Source organism: Microtus pennsylvanicus, chromosome 7, assembly GCF_037038515.1.
Source record: "Microtus pennsylvanicus isolate mMicPen1 chromosome 7, mMicPen1.hap1, whole genome shotgun sequence".
NCBI lineage: Eukaryota > Metazoa > Chordata > Mammalia > Rodentia > Cricetidae > Microtus > Microtus pennsylvanicus.
In genome coordinates, this window is record NC_134585.1 from 118,294,554 (window position 1) to 118,319,437 (window position 24,884).

General features: G+C 47.9%; 1 long non-coding RNA gene across 1 annotated transcript; it reads left to right on the plus strand.

The window, feature by feature from the left end:
- The first annotated feature begins 14,647 nt into the window (after positions 1–14,647).
- Positions 14,648–17,503, plus strand: LOC142853912 (uncharacterized). The gene is made up of 3 exons (XR_012911287.1): positions 14,648–15,802; positions 16,109–16,302; positions 16,479–17,503. It is a non-coding gene; the product is annotated as an uncharacterized LOC142853912 (long non-coding RNA).
- The last annotated feature ends 7,381 nt before the right edge of the window (positions 17,504–24,884 follow it).

Genomic DNA, 24,884 nt, shown 5'->3' on the forward strand with positions numbered 1-24,884 from the left:
AGGTCATTACATAAGGTTCTCTGTCGACCTCCTCCGGGCTCCCTTACAAGGTGGGTTGGATGCTCTCCCCCCCTTGTGAGGCAGGGCTGTTTCTCAGCTGCTGCTCAATCTTGGCTGACCTTGTGACTCACTGTGGGCAGTGGAGCGTGCCACCAGGGAAGTTCCAGACCTCGGGCCGTAAGGGATCTTGCCGTTTCTACTCTGACTCTTAACATTCAGCTGCACGTAGAAAGCTGCCGCTAGCGTCCTGAGTGAGAGACCACGCGATAAGAGAGGCCCGGAAACCCCACAGCTGCCTCCAAATCTGAGACAGCTGAATGCAGAACACTGGGCCAAACCAAAGACCCACAACCCAGCGAGGCCCAAGAGATCTGAGGAACTAACAAGCCTTGTTATCTCAAGTGCCGAGATTTGAAAGTGTTTTGTTACCCTGCAAGGCGCAGTAAAATAGGAAACTGGTTTGGGGAAGTAGAAGGTCGCCATCATTAAAACCTGAAGCAGGAGGTGTTAGCATCGTGAGCAGCAGCAGGCAGGAGTGAGAAGAGCTACAAGCACACTGTTCACAAGGTCAGGATGGCAGGGAGGAAACTAATACTGGAGACTGGAGAGAGGTTCCCATGGTACGTCGTGGTAGAACGGTTGATAAAACTGTTGCCTGTGGTAATTTGGCACACGCCAATAATGTCCCTACTAAACTTGAAGGTTTCTGGGTGGGATACTGCAAATGCCAGTAGCCTTGCTTGCTGCATGCTGGGAAGAGATCACAAAGGAGAATAAGAAAGGGAACATTCAGGTTTATACGCAAAGCTGGAAGGTCTTGGGAGGAAAAACACACTCCCTCATGGTAGTTGAGATTAACCTGTTGGAGAAGACCACCGGGACAGGACCAGTGCCCACAAGGACAATGGCGTCAGCTGGTTGGTCCAGACCTGCCTTGGTTCCTGAGAGGAATAGGAAAACAGCTAACGAACAAGAGAATGTATGTGCAGAGGCCATGGCCTCCGTAGGGGCTTACAGAGGGCCCCTCGCTCCTGAAGTCATGGAGAAAAGATGAGAGTCAGCTCAGGAGCACTGACCTGTCCTTGAGGGAGGAGGTGGAGTTCAAACCGAGGGAGACTGGCCAAGGCTTCTCCTGGAACCCCACAGGAAAATGGGGACATGTGGTACTTCCGTTGGTTGGAGCCCCTGAATTTTGCTTTGTTTCATTAGTTTGTAGCCCTGAGGATCAAGCCCAGGGCCTCACCCTTCCTAGGCAAGCTTCTCCATCTGTAAGCTACACCCAGCCCTTACCGCTCTAAGCCTTTAAATCCTCCCTTCCTCCACTGCTGGTCAAACATTTCAACTTTGCTAGAGTGAGCCATCACTTTTCCAGGATTCTAGATGCTCCATAACGCTTCCATCAGAATAAACCATCTCCTGCTGTCCTTGCTGATTCGTGATCCGGAATCCCAGTGCAGCGGCCTCTTCCCCGGTCTCTATGCCAATATCATGAAAGTCTACATCCTTAGAGACCTTCCTGACTCCTGTCAGTACACACTGTGTGTTAGCTAGTCCTGACTCCTGTCAGTACACACTGTGTGTTAGCTAGTCCTGACTCCTGTCGGTACACACTGTGTGTTAACTAGTCCTGACTCCTGTCGGTACATGCTATGTGTTAGCTAGTCCTGACTCCTGTCGGTACACACTGTGTGTTAACTAGTCCTGACTCCTGTCGGTACACGCTATGTGTTAGCTAGTCCTGACTCCTGTCGGTACACGCTGTGTGTTAGCTAGTCCTGACTCCTGTCGGTACACACTGTGTGTTAGCTAGTCCTGACTCCTGTCGGTACACACTGTGTGTTAGCTAGTCCTGACTCCTGTCGGTACATGCTATGTGTTAGCTAGTCCTGACTCCTGTCGGTACACACTGTGTGTTAACTAGTCCTGACTCCTGTCGGTACACGCTATGTGTTAGCTAGTCCTGACTCCTGTCGGTACACACTGTGTGTTAGCTAGTCCTGACTCCTGTCGGTACACACTGTGTGTTAGCTAGTCCTGACTCCTGTCGGTACACACTGTGTGTTAGCTAGTCCTGACTCCTGTCGGTACACACTGTGTGTTAGCTAGTCCTGACTCCTGTCGGTACACACTGTGTGTTAGCTAGTCCTGACTCCTGTCGGTACACACTGTGTGTTAGCTAGTCCTGACTCCTGTCGGTACACACTGTGTGTTAGCTAGTCCTGACTCCTGTCGGTACACACTGTGTGTTAGCTAGTCCTGACTCCTGTCGGTACACACTGTGTGTTAGCTAGTCCTGACTCCTGTCAGTACACGCTGTGTGTTAGCTAGTCCTGACTCCTGTCGGTACACGCTGTGTGTTAGCTAGTCCTGACTCCTGTCGGTACACGCTGTGTGTTAGCTAGTCCTGACTCCTGTTGGTACACGCTGTGTGTTAGCTAGTCCTGACTCCTGTCGGTACACACTGTGTGTTAGCTAGTCCTGACTCCTGTCGGTACACGCTATGTGTTAGCTAGTCCTGACTCCTGTCGGTACACGCTGTGTGTTAACTAGTCCTGACTCCTGTTGGTACACGCTGTGTGTTAACTAGTCCTGACTCCTGTCGGTACACACTGTATGTTAACTAGTCCTGACTCCTGTTGATACACACTGTGTGTTAGCTAAGTCTTGACTCCTCTTGGTACACACTGTGTGTTAGCTAGTCCTGACTCCTGTCGGTACACGCTGTATGTTAACTAGTCCTGACTCCTGTTGGTACACGCTGTGCATTAGCTAGTCCTGACTCCTGTCGGTACACGCTGTGTGTTAACTAGTCCTGACTCCTGTTGATACATGCTGTGTGTTAACTAGTCCTGACTCCTATTGGTAGATGCTGTATGTTAACTAGTCCTGACTCCTGTCAGTACATGCTGTGCATTAGCTAGTCCCTTGCCTTCCTGCTGAGCCATGCTGACTAAGCCTTAGTTGTCACTCTGTCAGCCAGGGGACACAATGGGGCAGGTCTGGGGATCCTTCCTGTAACTGAATAAGAAAAGCCACCTACGTTGTCTTTGGTGACCGTTGAGTCTATGTCTAACAGGGAACTAATTCCCCCATTTTAAGACAATGTCTCAGTGGATTCCCCAGATCTGATCTTCCTTCTTCACCCCCTGAGTAGCCAGAATTACAGGTATGTGCCACCAAAATGGGCACCTTAAGATTTTTGACTTCCAGTTTCCTATGACCCCTTGGTTGGTAGAGTGCTTGCCTAGCATGCACGAGGGCTTCCAGTCCATATCCAGCGTCACATAAAATCAGCATGGTGGTACAGCCTGTAATCCTAGCAGCCGAAAGGTGGAGGGGGAGGGTCAAAAGTTCAGGGTCGTCCTCAGCTACTTCTGAAATTTATGACTAGCCTGGATCCATGAGACTCTTTTAGCCATGGATTCTGAGTCACAGGAGACACACCGTTCACTCCACAGCACAGCTTTAAGAACTGTCCTGGTGAAGATGGCCATCGTCACTAAACTCGTGGTGGCATCTGCAGGCCAGAGACGGAGATAATGGTGGCATTGTTCATAGGAACTATTGACTTCACACTCCAGCTCCACTACCAAGCCAGAGAGATGGCTCAGCAGTTAAGAGCACTGGCTGCTCTCCCAGAGGACCAAGGTTCAGTTCCCAGCACCCACATGGCAGCTCACACCATCTGTAACTCCAGTTCCAGGTGACCTTCTGGATTTGGAGAGCACCAGGCATGCACGAGCTACAGATACACACACAGAGAAAAGGCTTAGTAAATGTAAGATTCTGTCCTGCCTGGTCCTGCAGCCATTCAGTCCCAAAGAAACACAGAGGCTTTCATAAATTAGAAACTGTCTGACCTATTAGCCCAAGCTTATTATTAACTAGCTCTTACAACTTAAATTAACCCATAATTCTTATCTATTTTAACATCATGGTTTGGTACCTTTCTCAGTGAGGCATTCTCATCCTGCTTCCTTTGCATCTAGCTGGTGACTGCAGACTGAGCCTTTCCTCCTCCCAGAATTCTCCTAGTCTGGTCACACCACCTATACTTCCTGCCTGGCTCCTGGCCAATCAGCGTTTATTAAGCTAATACAAATGATACAATCTTTACAGGATACAAGAGCATCATCCCACAGCACAAGGCACCTACTCAAATAATTTTTTAAAGAGAAAGAATCACCTTGTGATCCAGCAGCTTCTGGGGAATGAAACATAGGACCTGGAAGAGATATCTGTGCACCCTGGTTCACAGAGACCAAGAAGAAAAGCAACCCCAGGGGCCAGGATGAGTAGATGTGCAGAACACTGTATGGTGGGGCTGGGAGGTGGCTCATTTGGTAAGGTGCTTGCTGTGGAAGCAGAGGGACCTGGGTTCAGTCCCCAGAACCCACATAAAAAGGGGGCTTGTGTCTTACACTTGTAATCTCAGCTGCAAGAAGGCAGACACTGGGCGATCTGGGCATGCCAGCCAGCCAGCCTAGCTGAGGGATCCCATCATGAAGGAATACACAGTCCCTCTGGCCCCCTCCACCCACACGGGTGCACACGCACACAACGTGATATGACATGGTGAAACTGTATGCTGTCTTTGGAGGGGAGGAAACCCTGGTGCACGACAACGCGGGCGGACCATCACTGCGTGAAATACACCTCCACAAAAGGCACACACTCATCCATCGGTCCACTTCCATGAGGCGTCAGAGGAACCCAATCCAGAGGACAGAAATAGAACAGCAGTCACTGGGACTTTGTGTAGAGGAAAATATGGAGTTGGTTATTAGTGGGTTTAATTTCACTATTGCAATGTGAACAAGGCCTGGGGTTCTACTGCACCAAGTTGTGAATATGGAATACCGCAGAACTACGTAAAGTTAAGATGCTAAGTTCTGTTATTTCTTGCCTCAATTAAAAATAAAATATACAATAGGTGGTGGTATCTCACGCCTTTAATCCCAGCACTCGGGAGGCAGAGGCAGGTGGATTTCTGTGAGTTCGAGGCCAGCCTGGTCTACAGAGTGAGTTCCAGGACAAACGAAACTACATAGAAAAACCTTGTCTTGAAAAGCCAAATATTAATAATAACAACAACAATAATAATAACAATATTAATAAATACTCTTTTCAGCACTGAAGATCAAATCCAGAATCTTGCACCTGCTAGGCAAGTTCTCATGTCAGGGTCGGCCTCACCTGGGCCAGCTCCCAGTTGATAGGGGTCAGGGCCAGACTTCTCAATCGGTAAAATTAATTTCTCACTATGAAGGGGCATCTTACTGTTGTTCTAGAATTCTAAACCTAAAGTCCTTCACCCACTGCCCTGTTTAATCTTTGATCTCTTTGCCCCATTCCTCTTGCAGAGTCTGCTCTGCAGAAGGACGGAGATGAACGGACCAAGCAGCAGCTAGAAAAGAGCTGTGACCACAATGCCTTTCAGAACAAACGAGAGTGTCCTGAACCCAGGGGCAGGCAGATGCCAGCCTGGTCTACATGGTGAGTTCAAGACCACACTAAGACCTCAGCAAAATAATGTGGTTTTTTTAATATACTGTAAATTTTAATTTACTGTTAGGCTGAAACTATAGCTCGATAGAAGAGCATTTGCCTAGCATGCGCAGGGCCCTGGGTCCAATCCTGAGGGTGGAGAAGAGCTATTTAAGGAAAGTATTGTGAATTCTTTATTCCCCACACGACGCTGAGTTAAGATGCAGTGAATGTATCGGTAAGGAGAAAGCCAGAGCGATGCCGGGCAGGGACAGCCGTGTGGCTCACCACTGTAATCTGCGTGGCATTCTCTGAGGAGGAGCTACAACGTGACAGCCTGTAATTTCCTGCGGGTTAACACGCCAAGAAAATGCCAGCTAGCTGTTGAAAGGTAGAATTCGGAAGCTCTCCACTGGGCGGGGGCCGCTTACACACTAGTGTGTGTGGATACGGATGTGTGTGGATACGGATGTGTGTGGATACAGATGTGTGTGGATACAGATGTGTGTGGCCCCTTTCTCCCACTTTTTGTAGAAGTTGTGTGGTCAGTAACATTGGAGTAAACATTATCAGCATGCTATCACCAAAGCATTTTATAAGGTGGCTCAGCTGATAAAGGTTCTCACTACCAAAATGGTAGAGGGGGCGAGCCAACTTTCAAAGGCTGTCTCTGACCTCCACATAACCACCACGCCACACCATACACACATACACACACACACACACACACACACACACACACACACACAATAGATAGGTAGGTAGGTAGGTAGGTAGGTAGGTAGGTAGGTAGGAAGATAGGTAGGTAGATAGGTGTGATTTTTTGTTTAAATTTATTAAAAGCCAAATCCAGCTGGGCATGGTAGTGCATATCTTTAATCCCAGTACTGGGGAGGCAGAGGCAGGTGGATCTCTGGGAGTTTAAGGCCAGCCTGGTCTATAAAAGCACGTTCCAGAGCAGCCAGGGATGTTATATGGAAAGACCTTGCCTTAAAAAAACAAAAATGAAAAATAAAGAAAAAAAGAATGCAGCATGAATTCTAATTGTTCTTTATAATAAAAACCTGGAGTCAGATATCAGGGATGAGAGCTGAAGATCACAGTTCTTACCTCAGACCGAAAGGGCCAATCCTGTCTCTTCAGATCCTCAGACTGAGCCGGGCAGTGGTGGCGCAAGCCTTTACTCCCAGCACTCGGGAGGCAGAGGCAGGCGGATCTCTGGGAGTTTGAGGCCAGCCTGGTCTACAAGAGCTAGTTCCAGGACAGGCTCCAAAGCTACAGAGAAACCCTGTCTTGAAAAAAAACAACAAAAAAAAAAAACAGATCCTCAGACTGTATCTGCCCATGTTTCCTCCCGCCTTATATTCCTCTCTCCGCCCAGCCATATCGCTCCTGTCTCCACCTCCCTAGTTCTGGGATTAAAGCATGGGATCCCAAGTGCTGGGATCACCTTTGTGTGGGCTGTTTCTCTTTTAGAAAAACTCAATCTCATCTGTCCTAGGGTGGTCTTGAACTCACAGAGGTGCTGGAATTAAAGGTGTGCGCCACCACCACCTGGCCTCTATGGCAAACTAGTGGTTTAACTCTGTACTCTGATCTTCAGACAAGCTTTATTTGTTAGACTACAAACAAAATATCACTCCAAAGGAAAGAAAAAAGAAAAAGAGGGGCTGGAGAGACGGCTCAGCGATTAAGAGCACTGACTACTCTTCCAGAGGACCTGGGTTCAATTCCCAGCACCCATATGGTGGCTCCCAACTGTAACTACAGTTCTAGGGGATCCAACACCCTCACCTCACCCAGACATACGTGCAGGCAAAACACCAATGCACAGAAAATAAAAATAAAGAAAAGGAAAAAGGAAAACAAGTCAAGCCCAGTGGTGTACTTGGTTGTGATCCCAGCTAGTTAGAAAGCTGAGCAAGGCCGGAAGACCGCAAGTTTGAGTCCACCCTGGACAACATAGTGACACTCTGTCTCAAGATCAACTTAAGCAGCATGAGGGGTACAGCCCGGTGGTAGAGTGCCTGGCTAGCACGCCCAAGGCCCTGGCTCCATCTCCAGGACCACATACACAGATGGGCAAAGAGTGCCTCCAAATGGAAAGATATGCCTGCCTTTGCATGTTAGCGTTGTTCATTATCCTTTTCCCCGACGAGCCCGAGAGCAGTGAGCGCCTAAGTGAATACAGAGTTTAGCCAGTTTGACTTAAAAAAAAAGAAAAAAGAATCACACAGCACTATAAAATAATGATGCATATTAGCAGAAGCGAAAGCCACTGTCTGGACAGCTGTGTTCCCTCTGGGCTCTCCTTCTGAGTGCTTGTTTGACACTGGGTAATTCTCAATTCCTAAATCTATTTTCTCTTCCAAAAAAAAATGGAATTACTCATACTCTCTTTTCCTGCCTCACGCAACTACCATCTTGTAAATGCTGTATACCGACTGCCCTCCCACCCCAACGCTGGTCTCCAGCTCCTGAACTAAAGTGACCCGCTCACCTGGTCCTCCAAGTGCCGAGAGGCAAGCTCAAGTGAGTTTTTCAGAAATGGCATGCATCTTAAAGGATGACTGGGGACCAGATTGGGAATCCCACGCCTGAGCAGGCCAGGAGCAGGGAGGCTGTCTCACCTTGACGGCCTGGAAGTGCAGCGGTCTTGAGGCACAGCCGCCAGGCTTCACGCTTTTTCAGTTTTATAAATGGGCAAAAGCAGTATGCGTGCAGCAGAGCAGCTTTTGAAATCTGGTCTTCTCCAGGGCTGACTGTGCACTGCATGTGCTGGACAGTGCCACAGACCCAGTCAGTCCTGTGACACAGGCTCACTGTGAGCAGAAATAGAAGGTGGGGATTCTGGGGACTCAAGGTGTTCTCAGACTGTAACTGTATTTCCAGCTACTGAAAACATGAACGCACCCCTGGGGGCATCTAGCATCTGGAAGTGGTCTAAGGTCTCTGCTACTTGTTAGACATGTTTACCTTCCCCAGCTTGGCCCCTCATCTTCATCTCTCTGCGCCTCAGTTATACCATGTTACATGAGAACAAAGCCGGCCTTCCGGAAGGTTTGCCAGGAGGTCCAGATAGAAAGGACTCCTGCTAAGGTCCCTTTGCCAACCATGAAGAGCTGTCACATACACAGAAATCCGGAGCAAAGGAGACAGTTTGGTTGTTAAATGCTTGCCATACCAGGGAGGCAGAAACAGGTGGATATCCAGGGCTCACTGACCGGCCTAACCTAGCCTACTCTGACGGAAGGCCAGTGAAACTCCCTGTCTCGTGTGGCAAGGTGGGCAGTCACTGAAAAACAGTGCCATTCTGGTATGACGAGGTTGACTTCTGGCCTCGGAATGTATGAAAGTGTATGAAGACACACTCACATACACTCACACACATACACACACACACACACCGTTTTTTCAAAAAGAAATAATGGTAAGAATTCCCTAACGAATAGATTTTTAGGGATGGTCAATAAGATGTTGACACAGGAGCATTCTGGGAAAGACTGGGATATGTGTGCATCTACTGTCTGTTTCGATAACACTTGGTTTCCTAAACTCCATTCTGGCAAGGCTTTCCGAAAAGTAAGATAAAACACAGGTCCTTCCCCATCCGTTGGGTCATTGACTTGAGCCAGCTGGGAACTGCACTGGAGACTGTGCACAAGATCACACAACCACTGAATGGCAGCATCCAAAACCAGTTCTGTCATCAGCCCGGAGGAGACACAATGGACATACATTAAAGGGAGGAGCTAGTGGGAGACGGCCTTAAACAAATGACTGTTTTCTCTCTGTCCCCAGTGCAACTGTCCATTTAGGCCAATAAGACTATTTTGTGGGTATGTGTGTGCTTTTTAAATATTACATGTTTCCACAGAAACACCAACAACAGGCCAACATGGGTCCAACACAGTGACACCCATGGGTGGGAAGGAACCCTGCTGAGGATTGTGTAGGTGGTGCTCTGGTCTGAGAGACTCTCCTAAGGGGTCTTCAGTTGATGGAGTGGCCGGCATGGCCAGCTTCAATCTGTCCCTGGGAGAAGTGCCCAGCTCCTCCATCACCTCTCAGGTCTACACAGGCCTCAAGGGTGAGCATGAGCACCCCCGCGTGCCCTCTGTAGCTTGAGCAGGTGGGGAGAGGCTCCTCAGCGTAGAAATGCTAGGGCTCTTGGCATAATGTGTAAATATTTCTCACCGTCTTGATTTCTCCCTTCCTGAGTTGGTGTCTTTTCTCTCTTTAAAATATTTTCAAATGCTGAAAATTAGAAACAGCCCCATTGTCCATCAGTTTGGAGACCAAATTAAATGAACTATGATAGCCAGACCTGGAAGGATAGGCCTGCAATCCAAACTACTTGGGGAACTGAGGCAGGAAGATTGCAGGTTCAGGACCAGTCTAGGCAACACAATGAGTCCATGTCTCAAACCAAAATCACTAACAAGGGGCTGAGCACGTGGCTCAGTGCAGAGTGCTTATCTAGTGTGGAGGAAGCCGTGGGCCATCAGATTCCTCGTACATACACACGGTCATGAATAAGTAAATAAGTCCCGTTCCTACAGTGTACCACTGGAGAGTCACTAAAAAAAAACAAAATAAACCGGGAGATGGTGGCGCACACCTTTAATCCTGGTACTCAGGGAGACAGAGGCAGGCGGATCTCTGTGAGTTCGAGACCAACGTAGTCTACAGAGTGATCTCCATGACAGCCAGGCTGTTACACAGAGAAACCCTGTCTCAAAACAAAAGATTCTGACCACAAAAATTGTGCTGTCTCAGGATGCCCAAGGCCTGAGTTCAATCTTGACGACCGGAAAAGAAGGAAGAAAATTGGATGTAAGCAATGTATGTATATTCAATGTACATTTCTTTCTCTTAAACTTTCCATGGGACAATTCTGTGGCTTCCAACTGCCCCTTAGCCTTGCTGTGGGATCCTGCCCCAGGATGGCCATTTCTGGCTCCATTTGTAACAGCTCAATAACTTTTTTTGTTTTTCTTGTTCCAGAGGTTTCTTATTCTCGGGAGCTTGGGTTTGATGCTAACAAAAGATGGTCTTCCAGTCACACTCATCCACAAGTCTTGACTTAGACAATTGTTTGAAGATTTTGAGTTCCTCTTCTTAACTGCCAAAGTCACTAGGGCTTCTAGTTCAAGCTACGCCCATCTTTCCTCAGCCACCACAGGCATCTTCCGCTTTGACCCCTATTCTATGGTTTCTCTTTCTCCTCTTCCACAATCCATTTCCACAGAGCGATGAGGTTGGTCACCATTTTTAAATCCATTTCCCATATTCCCCACAGCCCATGAGTTAAAACCCACCTGCCTTCAGAGGATTTACAGCTCCCTGGAGCCCCCCCACCTCCACTGTCTCTCATGGGACCTGCTGTGGGGGAGGGGTACTATCGTCATCATCATCATCTTCACCCGTCAGCCTGCCTGAGAGCAGTTACCAAAATAAATGCACAGGGAGGGAGCCAGAGATAAATGTATAACATTCTGTTTCTGTCTCGTTAAATAAAGCTTTCCTGGAGCTCAGAGGACGGAGCTAGCCACTAGTTAACCATAGAGACCAGGCAGGGGTGGCGCACACCTTTGATTCTAACACTTGGGATCTCATGCCTTTGATTCCAGCACGTGGGAGGCTTACGCCTTTAATTCCAGCACCAGGGAGGTAAAAAGAGAAATATAAGGTGGGTGGAGACAGGAGCTAGCCCCATTCAGTCTGAGGATTCATAGAGACGTGTGGGATATCCTTCTGTATGCTGTAAATTTATGTTGCTTTTATTGGTTGATGAATAAAGCTGCTTTGGCCTATGGCAGGGCAGAATACAGGTAAGTGGAAAAGCCAAACTGAATACAGGGAGAAAGAAGGTGGAGTCAGAGAGACGCCAGCAGCTGCTGGAGGAGTAGATGCCAGAACGTTACCAGTTAGCCACGGGCCATGTGGGGATACACAGATTAATTGAAATGGGTTAGTTTATATGTAAGGGCTAGCTAGTAATAAGCCTGAGCCATCCACCAAAGAATTACAGTTAATATTAAGCTCTAAGTGATTATTTTATAAGTGACTGTGGGACCAGAAGGGACGCGGAAAAGCCTCTGGCTACAGCACCCCCCATTCAGCCTGAGGATTCATAGAGACAGATCGCCTCCATTCCATCTGAGATTTCATACAGGTAAGAAGTCTAGTGGCTGCTGCCCTGCCCTCTGATCTCTAGGCAAGATTTATTTGTTAGAACACAAACAAAATATCACACAACAGATCCCCCATATCTTACCCCCCCACCCCTCACACCACCTTCTACCACCCCCTTCCCCCAGTTTTCCCGTCTGAAGCACAGCCTCCTTGGTTAAAGGAATACATTTCCTCATTGTTAAGCGTCATTTTGCTCTCAGAAATCCTGTAAGAGAAGGAAACTGAAGGCCACAGGGGTGAGAAGGGACCAGGCGTTAAGACCAGCAGAGTTAGGAGAAGTAACTTGCATTCTTTACAGCACAGTGGCCTAAAGAGCTTGTTCAGTCCGCTCAAGGCTTGGAGATGAGATGGCTCACTGTGTAGAATACTCTCTGCTTTATCAGAGGAGCAGACTTCAGATCCCAGCACCCACACTGACCTGTTCACAAACTGTAACCCAACGCCCCCTCCTAGCCTCCATGGGCACCAGCACACACACACACACAAAGATACACACAGACACACATACTCTCTTCTCTCTCACACACACACACGACACACACATGATACACACACAGATACACACAGATACACACACGCACACAGATACACACACATACACACACGCACACAGATACACACACATACACGCACACAGATACACACACATACACACACACACAGATACACACACATACACGCACACACACAGGTACACACGCATACACACATGCACCACAAAATGAGAAACCATGGCACACTTGAACCCCATCCTAAGTCCCCAGGACTGGAGGCTTTCACTGTAATCAGGCAGAGAGTGGTTTTCAGCGTGATAATGTCCCTCACTCCAGCCTAGCCTGCTTGACAGTGACGCTTGCCAGACACATGCTCTGCCCCAGGGTGTATTTTTAGCCTTCTTCATACACAAGTTGAAGGATGTGCTTTGTGGGCTTTGTTTTTTTGCGTATCACCCCAAACAATAAAGTCCAGGAATCAAGTTATCTTGCAAGGTCCAGACCACATGCTCTTGAAAACCTGCCAGGCTTTCCGATCTTCCAGCAGCCGCTCTCACCGTGCGCAGTGGCTACCGACTATTCATTCAACACTGCTGCTGGCGGGGCTGGCAGACCCAGGCATTCCCTGGGGCCCTCCCTGAGTTATGGAGAGGACCCTTGGCTGCTTCTCTAACTCCAAGAACATGGTCGGTGTAAGGCATAGCTTGCTTGTATAAAGACCTCCGGATCCCAAACTTCATCTTCTCCGCCTTCTATTCCTCTTATCTCCCTTTCTTCTGGTCCTCTCTCTCGGGACCCTGTGGCTGGAGAATGACCTGCTGATTCAGGTCATAACACGTTATAAATTTGCTTGAATTGCCCTCTAAAGGCCGCAAGGCAACCTCAACAGGAGTCTAACTCCATGTAACCTGAACAGCCTTGCAGGACTTGGAGCTTCCTGTAGTGTAAGGGGGGCGGGGATATGGACCATGGCGCACTCTGTGGAGAATAAGGAGAGTGCTGACCATAGCGGGCCATGTGCTCCATGGCTCTGAACTCCTCAGAGCACGGAGGCTCAGGCCACGCGGTTCCTGAAGTCTGGCACATCGGGTAACTGTGTCTTCCTGGGAAGCGAGCTCTCACCGTCTCTGGATGGTGCTGCAGCTTCACTGATGGCAGTTTAGTAACTTCGGAAATCTTCGGGAGACTGTTCTCTAGTGTAAATTTCAATCTTTCGAATCTTCATGAAAGCTAAGGAAGCAGCGGAAATGATTTAAAGCCTGGGATCCCCCTCCACTCCTGCGCTTCCCTCTCTGCCACAGCCCAGACTTCGGTTCCCACCAGCGCAGCCTCGGGGACACGAGTTTCCACGTGTTGAGCCCAGTGAGCGTGGGAATCATGTCTGACCCCCAGAGGCGCGAGATAAACAAAAACAAACAAAAGCAAATACCTTTTGAGAATTTCGCTTGAAACACCAAGTGTAACGTGGCGGGGGGGGGGGGCGGCTTATTCCTGAGTTTTGGGGGCAGGATTGTGGAGAGCGGTTTCGGAAGGGCGCCGCATACCAGACAATGCGCTACAAGAGCCTCGGGCTGCGGCCTCAATGAGGCCTTTCAGCCGCTCCACACTGCCTCGCTTGTTCCCCTAGAGGGGCGCTTTCTGGAAGCTAAGCCCTCAGCTGGCAAGAGCAGGGACCCCTGTGCCATTTGTCTGTCAACTTCTTTAAAAGGCAAAGCCTCGCGTACAGCTGTCTCGCTTCGCATTTTCCTTCGGCGCTTGGGTGCACGCAGTGACAGACGAGGCGGTGGCAGCGGCCAGGGGCCCCTTTCAACCGGGGAGGAAAGAAAAAAGTTAAAAGACTGCGAGAGAAAGCCTTGCCTCTCAGAGGAACCAGCACTAATTAGGAGGGAGAGAGACAAAGCTAAGCCAGTCCCTCGGGTCCCAGAACACCAAAAACTAAGTAATGAACCTAATAATAATAATAATCTAAATAATGACCAAATAATAAACACCCGTGGTCCACCCACCCTTTCCAAACAAACAACGGCTTTCTCAAATTTTAAATATAGCAATCTGGGGGGGGGGGCTGAATTTCACCTCAACAACTTAATTTTTTAAGTCTTTTCATATCTAACCAAGTCTGTTGGCATTATTAACCAAAATGATCCAGACTGACAGATAGCTCTAAAAGCAGTTTCCCAAAAACTTGTGGTTTTTTTTTTATCTCCATGCTTTATTTAATGGCTGAGTAAGAACACCTTGCCCTAGGTGAGCACTAACAGCCCCGGAAAGACGGCAGAGTGCCTAAGAAGAACTGAAACTCAATATTTTCTACAAATAACGTATTTTAAAAGTTGGACTTGAATGTTGAAAATAGGTTTATAAAGGGATGCTATTTTAAAAGCACATCAATGCTGGGTTTTGTTTGATTTGGGGTTTTCTATTGGTTTGGTTTTTGAGACAGTCTTACACAACCCAAGCTGGCTCAAACTCCTGCCCCTCTAGAACCACAGACACACAGTGTCGCTTGCTGTTACCCAATAGCTCAGCGAATTTCAAACTTCCACCCTAAAGAATTGCTCTTCCTACTAGATCATTCAACTGCTACGTCCTGAGCCTCCATTGCATCCCAGAGATGGCACAGTATGAACAGCAGACACAGTTCCGTCCTCGAGATGACATGTTCTGGGAGCGCGCAAGATGTAGGTAGCGTCTTCGCTCTTGGCTGTTATTCTTTGGCTTTTTGAGAAAAAGATCTTACCATGTAGCCCTGGCTAGCCCGGAGCTCTGCGTACAGAAAGGTGGCCCTGGCTAGCCCGGAGTTCAGCATACAGAGAGGCGGCCCTGGCTAGTCCAGCGCTCGGGGGACAGAGAGGCGGCCCTTGAGGTCTCAGTTCTTCCTCTTCCTCACAATGCTGGCTACAGACATGCGCTGCCATACCCAGTTTAAAAAGTGGTCTTTAAAGAAAGACAGGGACTCTCAGTCCTCACCTTCCACCGTGGAATCCCAGGGATTGAATCAGGTGGCCAGGCTTGGCAGCAATGCTGAATGAAGCATCCTGCCAACCCAAGAGACAAATTTTTATCTTAAAAACCCAAACATACAAATTCAGTTATGGACCTGATTCTAAAAAAAGAAAAGCAATTGTTTCATTTTTTTTAAAGTCAGGCGGAACCTTGGGAGGGAACGGCTGTGGCACCTTGCACATTGAAGGGCTTCAAGCAACAAACTGGTTCTTTTTTACATTGATTTTCTTATTTTTTTTTAATGTGTTTGAGTGTTTCGCCTGCGTGTGTGTCTGTGCACCACGAGTGTACTTGTCCCTTCGAGGTCAGACGACCTCATGGGATGCCCTGGAATTGCATGGGATGCCCTGGAACTGCAGTTCCAGGCGGTTGTGGGCCAGCATGTACGTGCTGGAAACCGAACTTGGATCCCCTGAAAGAGCGACAAGCCACAAGCCGGTTACCATTCATCAGCCTTGCCCCGCCTGCCCGCTTGACTCCCTGCTTCAGATGCGACTTCACAGCGCTGCAGTGATCCGCAGAGCCCGGAATCGCGCCTCTCATTACCTGCTCAGAGGAGGTGCCAATGACGTGGGTGTTCGTGCGCGAAATCCAGCGAGATCTCCCCCTTTCGAATGGTAAAAGTTCCCAAGACATCATTATAGAAAGAAAGCAAGAAGCCTGCGCTCTCTGCCCTTCCCGGCTTCAGATGCTTTGTATAAACAACTAGTCCCCAACAGTTCTTTAGCCATCTCCTGGTCCTTAGGTCACTTTACTTTCGGCAAAGACCCCACCGCCACCGAAACTGCAACTTTTGAGCAGGCAGTGCCCTCTAGCGCCTGTACTTAAATAATAACCTAAACGCTGCCCCTCTTATCAAATATCAAAGCAAAGTCTGCCAAAAATCAAATCACATCTTACTAACCCACTTTTTTTTTTTTCAGCTTCACAGTGCTGACATTTAGGACTTGATGCTGCCACAAGCGGTCTTGTTCGCTGTGGGAGGCTTAGCAGCAACTCTGGTATCTACCGACCCCGTGCAGTGCCACTAGGGTCAGGCGTGACAACCAAAATATCTAAAGACATCATCACTGACGGTCCCCAGGGAGCAAGTCGCCCTGGCTGACTGAGACAAGCGGTTAGAAAACAAAGCCCGTTCTTCTGGCCAAATACGGGGACTGGGCTGGGCTGGGCTGGGGGGGGGTGACTTTGTATAGTACAAAGACCACTGCTTCTTTTGTTTTTAACATTTATTTTTTTATGTATATGGATACATAATGCCTGCCCTGCATTCTGTGTGCCACTTCCGTGCAGTGTCCTCGGAGGCCAGAAGGTGGCGTTGGATCGTCTGGAAATGGAGTTGCAGATGGTTGTGAGCAGCCATGTGGGTCCTCTGGAAGAGCAGCAGAGCTGGCAACCACTAAGATGTCTCTCCAGCAACATCCCTTCCCCCCTTTCTCCCCCCCCCTTCTTTTAATGGGGCCTCATGTAGCCCAGGCTGGCCTCAAACTCACTATGTAGCCAAGGTTGCCTGTAACTCCCTCTTCCTATCTTTGCTTTCGGAGTGCTGGGACTACAGGAAATGAGCCACTCTGACGGTGGTCACTTTTTAGCGGCACGTGTACATTTATGCCACTTTATAATATGATACATAGTAATGTCTTTGTACAATTGTCAAGCTCCTGTTTGAAGAATCTGAAACCGAGGTCCGTTAGCTACCAGCAGTTGTGATCACCTCCCTGCCTCCGCTTCAGAAGCTGTTGCTCTACTGATGTTTCTCCTGGCTTCCCCCATCTCTCTCTAGTTGACTGCAATCAGACAGTCTTCTGGACACATTGTAAGAATTCAGAGTCTTCGGACTTTTGTATTTTAAAGGACTGATTTAGGAGGTACATTTAAAACTATAACCTAGAAATGTGTGTGACTTGGCTAGATTAGATTGGCTGCTCTTACAAAGAACCTGAGTTTATTCCAAGCACCCACATAGTGGCTCACAACCATCTGCCTCTAGTCCCAGGGGGATCTGATGTCCTCTTCTGGCCTCTGTGGGCACCAGGCACACAAGCAGTACACAGACATACTTGAAGGCAAAACACCCAAATACATTTAAACAAAAAAAAGCTACAACTAAATGGAAATGAAATTCAGAAAGCTGTGTTCTGACTGGAGAAAGCTCTGTGTGTCATCAGACATCAGGGGACCTTTCCCCAGCTATATTAAAAATTCAAGTTATGGGCTGGAGAGATGACTCAGAGGTTAAGATCACTGGCTGCTCTCCCAAAGGGCCTGAGTTCAATTCCTAGCAACCACAGGGTGGCTCACAACCATCTGTAATGAGATTTGATGCCCTCTTCTGGCGTGTAGGCACACATTTATTATGTATGTACACATAATAAATAAATAAACCTTTAAAACGTTCAAGTTTTTCCTAAATGTTATTTTAAAACATCTAGAAGTTGTCTTAAGCAAATAACCCTAGAAATCGGAACTATAATCCGCTGCTAATTTCCCAGCACTGCCTTTGCTCCTGTCTACCGGAAGTCCGTGCCCTCACTCCCAGGCCCTGTGATGTTACTGTATAGGTCTAAAACGATTGCAGGTGGGGTTAAAGAGTTCCCCCAGTCCCGGCCAGTGCGATCACAGGAGTCCTCCTGAGTGAAAGAGGGGCACGGGGAGCCCCGAGAAGGAAACAGGATGAAGAAACCCAAGGTTGGGGGAAGATGATGGCTGCTTCAAAAGAGGAAGAACTCAGGAGCCAGGGGTTGTGATCTGGTCTAGAAGTAAGAAGCAAGGGGAAGGTTCACCCCTAGATCCTCCAGAAGCGACACAGCCCTGCAGATGACTCCGGCTCAAAACGGCCTTGACTCCAAAACTTTAAAATTGTTTTCTGGTGTTGTAAGCGATGTTCGGGGTGGGTATCTGTTCTGGAAGCAATAGAAAATGGCTACAGGGATAGCTGTTAAGTTGTTAGTACCTTATCCTGTGAGAATTTCTGCATTTGAATAATCACATCTCGTCGGATTTTTGTGTTATGAGACTCCATGTGTGGAGTGTGCTGTAGGGGCACTTTCTGCTCTCCTGGAGGACCAGGGTTCAGTTCCCTGCACCCACGAGGCAGCTCACAGTCCCAGGAGATATGCCGTCCTCTTCTGGCCTCCTTGGGCACCACATATGCATTTGATACACAAACATGCAGATAAGACACCTATACACATTAAAAAAAAACAACTCCATGTGCTCTTTTTCTGAGTACTAATTACTGTCATGTTGCTCCTAAAATATGCTTACTATTCCTTTAAGTAAATAATATATCCCAAAATTGTAAGCCAGAGGCCAACGTACACCCATAAATCAGGTTGTAAGGCATTGTCTTAATTAGTGATTGATGGGGGAGCCCAGCCCATTGTGGGTGGGGCCATCCCTTGGCTGGAGGTCCTGGGTTCTATCAGAAAGCAGGCTGAGCAAACCATGAGGAGCAAGACTGTAGGGAGAACCCCTCCCTGGCCACTGCATTAGCTCCTGCCTCCAGGTTCCTGCCCAGCTTGAGTTCCTCCTGTCCTGACTTCCTTTGGTGATGAACTGAACTGTGGTGTGAAAATGTAAGCTTTTTTTTTCTTTCTTTTCTTCTTTTTGCTTTTTCAGGCATGGTGTTTCATCACAGCAATAGAAGCACTAAGACAGGACCCAACCATTCTGGCTTTGAGCAGGCTAAAGTTGAATTCTGAAAGCAGAATCTAACTTCAGAAGACAGAGGGGCGGGGTGAACAGGGCCTCTTGGTGCAACCCTGCAGCAGAGAGCGAACCTTCTTCAGGGTGGTTAGAAACAACTGTTGTCACAGCTCACTCCTTACCATGGACAAATACCTGGCATATGGTATGTCCCCGTCTTTCATCACCATGTCACCTGTGTGGGAGCTGCTGCAATGCAGGGTCACTGCACAGTGCCCAAGAGGCCAGCAGCCCCCCAAATTCCTGTGATCACAAGCAGTCTGACTCACACACTCCCAAGCTGTCCCTCGAATATCCAAAAGGGTAGCATGCCTCCCCATCCAGCCATACTGTTCATTATTCTGCATGCAGAGTCGGGAGACTCTCACTCAAGTCTTGAGATAACACGAGCCCCCAGGAACTCACGAGAGACCGTCCTTGCTGCAATCACACGAGGTTTATTGACAGGAACCAGCGTGCTGGAGCCGAGACTCATTTCCCATGCAGGGGTAGAGGAGTTTGACTATGAGTAGCTGGCAGAAGAGGTATTTAGGGAAAGAAACCATCCAAAGGGGGTAGGGAGGGCGTCACTGGAAAATTCCAAAAATACCAGTGATAATCACAGGGGGTAACTCCCCATTTCTCAAGATTATTTTTTTAATATTAATTAATTTATTTATTTTGTATACAATGTTCTGTCTGCATGCCTGCAGGCCAGAAGAGGGCACCAGACCTCATTACAGATGGTTGTGAGCCACCATGTGGTTGCTGGGAATTGAACTCAGGACCTTTGGAAGAGCAGGCAATGCTCTTAACCACTGAGCCATCTCTCCAGCCCTCAAGATTATTTTTAAGATTATAATCTAACTTTATGGTCAGCTAGTTCCTGGAACAAAGTCACTGAACCGGCTAACCTAGATTTTTTGGCTCTATTTTTTCCTGCTAGAATTTTGGCTCTATTCTTCTGGCTAGAGGGGTCTTTCAAAATTTCATGAAGAAAACTCTAAACCAAAGCTTGTTACTTACCTCCCCAATGTACTTATGAAAAAAATGAGAATTCCTTTGCTGTAGGAGTGTTCCCTGCACAGCAAGAAGACAAACAACCCACAGACACACAGAGGAATGAAGACTGTATGCGGAGGGGGGGGGGTCTCAAAATAGCTTGCCTGGAGTCTTGACAGTAGTGATGAATCCACCTAGACAGAAGGAAAACACGAACACGAAGAAATGGTGTGTCCTTTTCCTGGACAGCTACAACAAAATACTGCAAACTTAAACTACCCAGAACTTCCTCTCTCACCATGCTGAAGGCTTGACGTCTGAAATCAAGATGGTCGAAGGACAAGCTTTCTCCGGTAGCCATCTAAGAGTTTGCTTGCCTGTGTTGGCATTTCGTGGCTTGTAGACACATTGCCTCAGTCTCTGTCTCCATGAAGCAAGGAGTGTTTTTTGTCTCCCTTCCTGTTCCTCCATGCCTGTGTCTGTGTGTCTCCTCTTGCCTACAAGGACACCAGTCCCAATACAATATGACGTCATAATTTAAGACTTTATTTCCAAAGAAGGCCACATCCATGAGTGGGGTTAGGACTTGACCATGTCTCTTTGGGAGACACAATTCCCTCTACAACATACAGCAATGAGAAGTTGGGTGAAACTAGAGAATAGATTACATTTAGGGAACGAATAGGAATAACATGTGGGACAGGGACCAACACAAGCCAGGTGCAGTAGCACCTCCAACACCTGGGAGGTGGACTAGGAACATTAGGAGTTCAAGGTCATTGTCTTAGGGTTTCTGCTGCTGTGAAGAGACACCATGACCACAGCAATTCTTATAAAGGAAAACATTTAATTGGTGCTGGCTTACAGTGCAGAGGTTTAGTCCGTTATCATCATGAGGGGAAGCGTGGCGGCAGACAGGATTCTGGAGAAGGAGCTGAGAGTCCAACAGGCAGCAAGAAGAGAAAGAACTATAAAGGTTCAAATAAGAACGTCCTCCATAGGCTCCTTATTTGAATGCTTAGGGAGTGGCCCTATTTGAAAGGATTAGGAGTTAAGGCGTTGGAGCTTGGCTGGCAATGGTTAGGGTAGGTGTGAGCTTCTTGGAGGAAGTGTGTCACCACGGGTAGGCTTTGAGGTTTCAGAAACCCTCGCCAGGTCCAGTCTCTCTCTCTTCCTGCCGCCTTGGGTCACGTCTGGTCCGGATGTAGAACGCTCAGCCTCATCTGCCTGCACACCACCATGCTCCCTGCCGGGAGGAAACTGTAAGCCAGCCTCAACTAAATGCTTTGTTTAATAAGAGTTACCATAGCCATGGTGCCCTTTTCATAGCAACAGAACACTGACTAAGACAATTTCATAGCAAATTCAAGGCTAGCCTGAGCTACAAATGACCCTCTCTCGCAGGATTGGAGTAGAGGACCTTGATGAGTAAGTAATGAAAATATACAGAATATTTTCAAGTACAGGACCATTGCTGATTAAGTGTACATTTGGGAAGGAAGACTAGAGGAAGCTATGAGCAGGAGTTTACGGGCAGCCTTGGCTACATAGTGAGTTTGAGGCCAGTCTGGGCTACATGAGACCCTGATTTAAAAAAAAAAAAGAAGCGAGGGGGAGATTGTTGTTGCTGGAGAGACGTCTCAGTAATTGAGACATCTTTGGCTGCCCTTCTAGAGGACCCACATGGCTGCTCACAACCATCTGTAACTTCATTTCCAGAGGATCCAACGCCACCTTCTGGCCTCTGAGGACACTGCATGGAAGTGGCACAGATGCAGGGCAGGCAGGCATCCATATACATAAAAAATAAAAGTAGCTGGGCAGTGGTGGTGCACGCCTTTAATCCCAGCACTCGGGAGGCAGAGGCAGGCAGATTTCTGTGAGTTCGAGGTCAGCCTGGTCTACAAGAGCTAGTTCCAGGACAGGCTCCAAAGCTACAGAGAAACCCTGTCTCGAAAAAACAATAAATAAATCAATCAATAAATAAATGTTAAAAACGAAAGAAGCAGTGGTCTTTGTACTATACAAAGTCACCCCCCAGCCCAGCCCAGTCCCCGTATTTGGCCAGAAGAACGGGCTTTGTTTTCTAACCGCTTGTCTCAGTCAGCCAGGGCGACTTGCTCCCTGGGGACCGTCAGTGATGATGTCTTTAGATATTTTGATTGTCACGCCTGACCCTAGTGGCGCTACACTGGGTCAGAGACCAGACACCAGAGCTGCTGCTAAGCCTCCCACAGCGTGGCGAAGAACCCTCTCTTGGATGTAGGTGAGCTAGCAGTGAGCCGCTGGAACGCGTGGCCGGCAGCTTGGTTCTCAACCCTTGTGGAATGAGCAGCGGTGGCGGAATGGGCACTGTGGATCCACGGTGGCAGCGGCTTCATTCTGTATTGTACCTTATTGATTGGCACCTGTTTGATGGCAGAGGCCACTCCCTCTTTATGGGCCTGTCAACCTACCCTCATAGAAGGAGGGATAATTCTGGTAATTCTGAGATTCTAGCCACTCGCTTCTGCCTTGGCTCCTTCTGGGCTGCTGTGCTCAGACGCTGCGGGAATACCGCCATCACAGAAGGCTAACGGAGGAGCGGAGCTGATTCCATCCATCCAGCTGTGGAGACGTTGTCACCCATGCTGGGGTGGCTCAGCTGTCTCTGGTGCCCCTCCCTGCTACAGTGGGCATTTGTCCCTGTCTTCCCGGAAAAAGTTCATATTCCACCCCCAGCATAACCTGGATACAGTGACACACACCTGTAATGTTTCAGTCTGTTGGGAGATTTGCTGATTTCCCTGGATCCCCCTAACTAACCGTATGTTAAATATGCACTAGGTGTATGTTGTGGAGGATTCACCAGAGAAGATTCCTTAGACGTGGGTATAAACCAATAGAACTCTTTATTAGCCAGCGGGCGGCTACATTGGGTGTTCAGGAGCTTTTCTCAGGGTGAGCTTTGAAATAGAAAAACCAAGGGCTGACATCCTTCAGTTAAGAGGAACAGTTAGCCAGAAGCAGAACTACAGAAGCCAGAAAGAAAGGTCAGTACATTAGAGAGGTTCCCAGAACTATGGACGTTGATGGATTAGGCCTTAGTTTTAGTTTTGGCTGGTGGTGCTATCTGTGTGTTGAGTTTTATAGCCTGAATGGTACTTCCGTCATGGAGTCAGTTGTGCCACAGTCTGGGGCCCTGTAACAGTATATTCATTAATAAGCTTCTTATTTTTTTCTCGTTTGTTTCAAATCTTTCTAAAATGAAAGCTCAAGAATAGGAATAGGAACATTTGTTTAATTCTTCCTCTTTAAGAATGTCATTACAGGGAACTGGAGAAATGGACTAGCAGTTAAGAGTGTTGACTGTTCTTCCAGAGGACCCAGGTTCAATTCCCAGCACCCACGTGGCAGCTAACAGCTTTCTGTAACTCCAAGATCTGATAGTCTCACACAGATATACATGCAGGAAAAACACCAATGCAAATAAAAATAAATAAATAGATAAATAAAAATTTTTAAAAAATAACAATACTTAGTTTAAATCCCAGGGAGGCAGAGGCATGTGGATCTCTGAGTTTGAGGCCAGCCAGTTCCAGGACATCCCAAGGGCTACACAGAGAAACCCTATCAAGAAAGAAAGAAAGAAAGAAAAAAAGAAAAAAAGAAAAAAAGAAAGAAAGAAAGAAAGAAAGAACATTTATTAAGGGAGCTGGAGAGATGCTTCAGTGGTTAAGAGAACTAGCTGCTCTTCCAAAGGATCAAGGTTTGATTCCCAGCACCCACATGGCAGCTCACAACCATCTCTAATTCCAGTTCCAGCTGGGCAGTGGTAGTGTAATTCTGTCTCTTTAAGAGAAAGCCATGCCCACTCCCTGCAACCTCTCTCCCTCCCTCGCCATCTTGGCTCTCTCTCTGTCTCTCTCTGTCTCTCTCTGTCTCTCTCTCTCTCTCTCTTCCTCTCCCCTTTTTCCTTCCCCTCCATAGCCCAACTAATAAATATCCAATTTTATCCTGTACAATGTGACTGTCTATGTGCCTCCCACCCGCCACCTGCTCACACTGCTTGCTGGGCTCGCTGGGGACCAGCCACCTTGGTTTGTGGACCTGCCGTCACTGGGACCCCACAGCAAGCTGCTGGGGACTCGCTGCAAATCCATAACAGGTAGTGCACACCTTTAATCCCAGCACTCGAGAGACAGAGGAAGGTGGGTTTCTTGTGTTTTTTGATATTCAGAATTCATATTAGATTTCTTATTTTTTTATTTTTATTATTTTTGTTATTGAATCATCCTCAGATATCTGCAGGAAGTACTTCTCACTATGATCTATTATTCTTTCAATATATTATAACAATCACTTGCTTGTTTTTGATATAAGACTTGAAGTTTAGTCTGTGGAGACAGCTCAGTTGTAAACTGCTTATATCACACAAACATGAGAACCTGTGTTTGATACCCAGAATCCATGTAAAAAGTCATGGGTGATGGTACATACTTGAATCCCAGCACTGAGAAGGCAGAGAAAAACAGGGGACCCCTCGGAAATCTGTGGAGACTGAAAATGCAGGCCCATTTCCACCTTGTCTGCTGGTCAGAGAGTTTGGAGTCTACAGACACAACTGCACCTCCTAACTCAGGAGGTGGTCGCCTGGCTCTTGTGAAGTTAAGAGAGCTACGTGCCATCCTAACTCAGGAGGTGGTCGCCTGGCTCTTGTGAAGTTAAGAGAGCTACGAGCCATCCTAACGGGGGGGGGGGGGGGGTCAGGATATGCAGGTGTGCTTCTGCTCCTCCTGTTGTAACTGTGAGGTCACCTGGGGAAGGGCGTCTCACTACCTAGACAACAGAATGCCAGTGATTGGACGTCTCAGAGTTGACTGTGTGAGGTAACCTTTTGTATCATGTTAATAAAGTCTCTTGTTGGGGCTAGAGAGATAACTCAGTGGTTAAGAGCATTGACTGTTCTTCCAGAGGACCTGAGTTCAATTCCCAGCCACCACATGGTGGCTCACAACCATCTGTAGTGAG